The sequence below is a fragment of the Gadus chalcogrammus genome, chromosome 1, assembly GCF_026213295.1.
Source record: "Gadus chalcogrammus isolate NIFS_2021 chromosome 1, NIFS_Gcha_1.0, whole genome shotgun sequence".
NCBI classification, from domain to species: domain Eukaryota; kingdom Metazoa; phylum Chordata; class Actinopteri; order Gadiformes; family Gadidae; genus Gadus; species Gadus chalcogrammus.
Window position 1 is genome coordinate 26,097,198 of NC_079412.1, and position 7,097 is coordinate 26,104,294.

Sequence of the window (7,097 nt, forward strand, 5' to 3'; positions counted from 1 at the left end):
AACACCTATAGAGAAAAAAGGTTAATTTAGACAGACCACGTAGGAAAAAAAACTAGATATGCCCTGTAGTTTGGAATTGGGGGTAAAGCATAGAAGTATCGACAATGCAAAGAGTTAGAGGAATAAAGCTACTGTACGTGTTAGGTAATATTGTCCACGGAAACACCCACCATGCTGTCGTTCCCTGTGTGCGAGTCGCTCCACGTTTTACCAATCCTTACCAACCGTTACGTTCTCATTAACAAATAGTTTGTGTACTACTGATGTATGTGTAACTACTAACTCTAGGGCTTCAGGTAACAAGCTTAAGCATTATCTTTTCACATGATTACTACACACTACACATTTTAGATTGTAGTGATTCTGGGACGAACAGCAAGGCCATCCGTTGAGGTAGAACGTCATTGGTTTTTAAAAGTTTCTTAGCTGGGATACCGTGATTGGGCGCAACTTTCTGGCACTTAATCATATGCAACTTTCTCCGCCTACCTGGCTTCTAACCAATGAGGAAATATGATGAGATAATTGACTTATAGGCCCATACCGTCAAGACAAAACTCATAACCCTTGTAATTGTGTGTTCTCTGATTATCTCGATAGAAAAGTGAGACCCTGAAGTTTTAAATTGTAATGAATTGTATTAATGTACACTTAAATGCATGCTTGAATCTATTACCACCAAACAAGCATAAAGCATACATTTCCTTAAGGTGTCAAAGCATCATAAGCCAATGAGAGACTTCCATACTGCCTGCACACGTAACTGCTTTGATTCCTCTTTTAGAATCCTGACCAACCAATCAGGATAGAGGGCCCCCAGCTAAGAATTGTGTTGGGTCAGCTTTGGGGCTGTCTCATTGGACGAGAGTTGAGTACCTGTACGCAAATGTACACTGTATGTCCACAGCTATATTCCATGGATTGCGCCACTTTCTGAATAAACGGGGGGATAGTAATACACCTCAGCAGTAGAAACATGCCGCTCAGCCAAGTCGCATCGGGTTTCTAAAAGGACACCTCTACTGAAAGCTTTTCTGTTCCACATTCAAAGGTGGCCCAAACCATACGAATGATACAATCAAGTAACCAGCTTGGGGAAATCGGGTACAACATGTATAAAGGTAAAGGTTATATGAGAACAAATGAATTCATTATTATAGTAAAAGTATTTTTACTACTGGTAAAACTGTGACAGCACTTGAGAGTCAGTCAATGTAGTCCATGTTGCCGTTTGCCGGCGTTTTTCTCGTCTCAGGGCCAACCAATCAGGATCGCGGTGGGGCACGCTTCCTTGCGGTGTCTGTGGTTTGTATTGTCAGTTACATAATTGATACTCGTGGTGTTTTTCAGAGCAAAAAGAGCAACGGTACGACTATACATAGAAGAGCTATGTCATTGTTTTACACAGCCAGACGTGATCTATTGTAATCCTCAGCTAGCTCCTGGTCAGAGTACTTACCCAACCCACCCCCGTCCACCCCCCCTTTATCCGTCGAGAGTGACTTCATATCTCCGGCGTAATTAACCTTTGTGGGCAAAGTATGTACTATATAGCATCACCCGTATCTCTCCACGGTCTGATTTTGGACATCTTATGATGTAGTAAATATTGCTAATCCTGTAAGTATAGCTTGTGTGCTGCCGTGTTATATTGTGAAAACTAAAGGTACACGCGCTCACTTTTTTCCGCGGCTCCTGAATGTGTACCTCTTCATTTATTTGCGTAAGCTTGAACTGTAGGGTTGTCATGAGTATGTACATCATGCATATTTCTGTATATATATATCTACGGCCGTTAGAATGCTGTAATATCTGTGAACCGATGTGTTGTAGTAAAAATATCAAATAAACATTTAGAAACCTGGTTCCTAACAGTCATTTGTTTTCCTCCTGTATTCGGGAAACAGTTGATATTCGTTGTAATTGAACGCTGGAGTTATGCCTTGAAATACGGTCTGGCTTGAGTGGATCAACACAATGCATATCTCCCTAGTGCTGTGACTTGGTTAGATATCATAAATCATTGACAATCTCACATTGAAAACAATCATAACAATTGTGTATAGGCCTATTAGTGTTTACAGTTTAAAGGGGTGTATACAGATGATAAACCTACCCATTTTCGTGTTTGTGTCTGTGTGTAGCCAGTCAAGTCTAACCATTATCGCTGTTGTTTAAATGACCTCTGACCTACAGCCTTAATTCATGAACCACCAACCATGTCATGAAGTGAACCCTTCTAAAGAGATAATATTACATCGTGATTATGCAATGACGAATGTCCTGCATACTGCAAAAACAAGCTGGAATCTGGGATGATATAAAAAATATTGATAATATTAAATAATACAATATCAAACATTACAAACTGCATATTACTTACTGCATATTTGACACACATGTGGTGCAGCGTATCTTTGCCTAGAAGTTAGCAACAAAACCTTCAATGAAACGTTGAGGGTTGGTGAGAGTGAGATTCGCATAGAAGGAGATTTTAGATGCAGGCTTTGTTTGAATGTGGCCCTTTCATGACCTATGCAAAGCGGGACCACAACACATATTCATATAGTCATGTTTCCTGCCCAATGCCAACCAGGAGTCATGGGGGCAGGGTAGGCTAGTGCCGGTTTGCTGACTTTTGCAGCCCTAGAGAATTCAACAAGAGAGATAATACAATAACTCCCATGACAATGTTGAACTGACTTCCTCTTTTTAGTAAAAAAAAAAGAGAAAGAAATGAATTCCCTTGATATCCACGCTGCCTGTCTTGTGTAGGAATGTCCTTTGCTTATCTTATGATGCATCCTTTCTATTACAACGCATATTTGTTCCCATGAGAAAGGATGCGCTGGTGTAAACAGCGATAAAATATCAGGGGATATAACCAAGCTCGCAAGTTTATTTAAGTCTCATACTAAATAAATCAATTCATTTTTGTTGTATCAGGAGGGACAGTTTATTAAAATAGATAGGCCTATGCCGGATAGAGAAATTTAATTTTGACCTAATATGGTCTTCGAATGATGTCAAACTTGTTGCTTGAGTAAATTAAACGGATGGATGGGTGGATTAAAACTAATTATATCCCTACTATTTCATAGGGGCAACTTTAAACCATACCTAGGCCTACTACTTTTTAGAAGGTAGGTGTGCAGAGGCTGGTCAAGAGACTTCAAACAAACCACTAGCATTCTTTTCAACTTAACCACTGCCTTGCCGTGCATTTCGTCCCCCCCCCCCCCCGCCGCCCCCCACCATTCGAATCCATGCAACCAACAACCGAAGAATATCCCAATATAACTGCTACTGTGTGTAGCTCCCGGGCCCCGCCGCCCTGCGTGTCCGGAGCTGACAGCAGACACCCAGGCACCAGGAGGAGCTCACAACAACGGGACATGTCATTCCGCTGTGACTGCTGGAGACACACGACTGACAATACCATGACATAGGCAGCGGCACAACTGACGAAGCTTTTTACAGCCAACCTGTCGGATGCAGCAATATATCCCCGGCAGCGCCTAAAGACTTTGGCAGTTTGCGTGTTTTGTAGTCGGCGTGGGGGACGCTTTGAAACACGATCCAGATTCCTGGACACCATGAAAAACGCTCAAGGTAGGCTTAATTAACGCGGCGCGAGCTGCGTCATTACGTTCAATTAGACGCCAAGCGTGTTAATTGTATTTGATTTGGAGTTAATTGGACTTTGTTTTATAACTTTAAGTGGTGGTATATTTATTTGGCTATCAATAGATACGACCAATGTGCTATGAACTATTGGACTATTACAGGAAATAATCGTTTTTGACTAAATAGGCCTAATGGTTTTAAAACAATATATGGCATTGGCTCTTCTTAAACTTTCCCCTACAAATTAATAGAAAATACAATTCGAATGTAAAAACGATCTCACGGTCGCACCAGCCTGGCATGTTGACTTGTCACATGACGGTGTCAGATGAGCGCTGACGACCTGCGAGAGGACGATTAAGATTCCTTCTTGGAAATTATGGGATATTGTTTTTGCCCCATTAACCTATTTGGAGTAATATGTTATGAAATGTAGGCCTATATTTAGGACTCATGCATCCATTCTGTTATTAAAACTACACTGCGTGTTTGACGGTCTTTTAAAAAAATATATGGCCTATATTTAACTTTAATGATCATGCTTGCACATGTGAGCACATACATCCCGTTTGTTACGCGTGTCAGCATTCTACATGGTAGGCCTACTACAGCATTTTTACAAGCGATTTCCAAATTGCATGAGTTTTTACTGGTAAAAAAAAGCAGCCTAGGCTAACTGTGGCCATAGAAGCATGGTGCCTTAAATAGAATGTAAGCTCTCTAAAATTATAGGTCTGGTTATCTCTTGAAAAAACTATTTTGAAAGTTTACAATTTACGATTGCTTAAGTCTTGGTATTATTTTAAACAGACTCGGTTTTACGTGAGGTCTCGCTGACTTATTTGTGCGGGTCAATTGGCTTTTATTTTGATACTCGGGACACTTACATAAAGTCAGTGAGGGATAATGTGATGACATGCGCGCCATAGAACGCACGTATTATTTTGAGGTCCGCTAATATAGGTCTAAACCTATGATCTAAACAAGATGGACTGAATATATAAACCATGTGCAAAACACATTGGTTTATATTAATCCCTCCAAATTGGATTGGAAGTCTTTATTTGGGACTTTTTTGTGTATTTCGTTTTAAACCAAAACAGTAACGGTTCATGTTTCAATGTGACACAATACAAAGTGCACATTCCATACCTGGCCTACTTGTCCGCTGACTCACAACACTTACACGCATATGTTGATACACCAAATACACACTTTACTGAACAATCAACAAAATGGAAACAAAATCTGGGCCACAATTTAGCATTGTTCTTCCCTTTTTTATTTCGGCTAATTAGCTGTGCTTTTCCTTAATAAAGCACACTCCAATTTTATTAGGGGAGTGGAAGCAACAACTTTACAATGTTCACACTATTCACCGGCCCGACACAGGAGCGACTTTACTAAGCCTTCAAAGCAGCTGTTACTGTCTGTTACAGAGCTTCTTCTCTTCTCCCTCTGCTGTGTGGGCTAAGTTATAAATAAGAGAGAGTAAAAGGTCTCTGTGTGTGCGTGTGTGCCTGTGTGTGTGTTGGTGTGTGTGCGCGTGTGTGTGTGGATGTTTGTTTGTGTGTGTGTGTGTGTGTGGGTGTGTGTGTGCGTGTGTGTATGTGTGTGTGTGGATTTGTTTCTTTGTGTGTGTGTGTGTGTGTGTGTGACTGTGGGTGCGTGTGTGTTTGTGCATGTTTGTGTGACTGTGCGTGTGTGTGGATGTGTTACTTTGTGTGTGTGTGTGTGTATGTGTGTGTGTGTGTGTGTGTGTGTGTGTGTGTGTGTGTGTGTGTGTGTGTGTGTGTGTGTGTGTGTGGTGTGTGTGTGTGTGTGTGTGTGTGTGTGACCAGCTGCTGGGTGGGTTTGTTTGTGTCTCTGAGGAGTGCAGGTGAGCAGGTCTCTAGATGCTCTGCTTCCTGGCACTTCAAGGTTTTACCTTAACCTGTCTGGCTAACCTGTCTAGCTATCTAAACTGTGTATCTGTCTAGACTGTCTGTCCAACCTGTCTGTCCGTCCAACGGTTCAAGCTATCCAACCTGTCTGTCTATACTATCTATTTAACTTGTCTGTCTGTTTAACCTTTCTAGCTATCTAACCTGTGTATCCATCTAGACCCTATCTATTTTTTTTGTCTTTAGTTTGAAGTATAGTCCATTTCTATAAATTCTACAAGCTCAACGACTGCAGCTTGAGAGAGAGAGAGAGAGAGAGAGAGAGAGAGAGAGAGAGAGAGAGAGAGAGAGAGAGAGAGAGAGAGAGAGAGAGAGAGAGAGAGAGAGAGAGAGAGAGAGAGAGAGAGAGAGAGAGAGAGAGAGAGACTATCCCTCTGTCCTTGCCGCTGAAAATGTCTAACCCTCCATTTTGAGGCTATTCTTGCTCTTTGAACACATCCCAGTATAAATTATACCCCTTTGTGTGTGTGTGTGTGTGTGTGTGTGTGTGTGTGTGTGTGTGTGTGTGTGTGTGTGTGTGTGTGTGTGTGTGTGTGTGTGTGTGTGTGTGTGTGTGTTCTGTTTGTGTTTGTGTTTTTCTTTGTGTGTGTCTTTGTTGTCTTGTCTAGACATAAGAGAGTATGGGAAAGTCAGTCAGACCTTCGAGGGCTGACCATAGCAGTGACTGAGCGACAGTGACAGCTGAATATTCACAGCATTTATATCAAAAAGATCAGTCACCATTGAAGGTCTGTTTGACCAAAGGATGAAAACAAAATCACAACAAGAATGTGTCACACTTCAGATTTGATATTAGGGATAATTTATTTTATATTATTATTTTATTATGTAATTGTTGAATCAACTTGGTAGCCCAACTCATAATTTGCTCATAGCAATATAACCAATTGCTATGAAATAAGTTAAGCTAATAGCATATAATATATAACATACATATCATAATATAACATATTTAACTTAATTGAAGTTAGTCTACCAGCCTATGGGTGCAGACACATTGGCTGCCAGTGTTGGTGTTATACTGAGCCTAACCGCAACAGCTTTAAAACAAAACATGGAGCCATATCTCAAAATATCTGATTCATACAACAAGAACCTAATGCAAGCTAGTCACATTGGGCCAGGATTTTGTTTTATATTTGGAGCGCATCCAAAATAAAAAATAAATGAATCAATAATTAAATGAATAATATGGTTTTAAAAAGCAAAGCACACAGAGTTTGAATTAAGGAGCTGTATTTCTTTGCTCTCTTCGTTAAGCACTCAAATCAACCTTGGACGGAAAAAAAATTGAAAACATTTTGTTCAAGAAAGTCAGGGATGCTCCCTGATAGGGAATAAGTCAGGATGCTCAGCTAGGCAAACTCGTTTTTCGAAATCGTAGAGCGATTAACGCAAGCACACACACACACACACACACACACACACACACACACACACACACACACACACACACACACACACACACACACACACACACACACACACACACACACACACTACGATCAGTGTGGCCTAAAGGTGCCA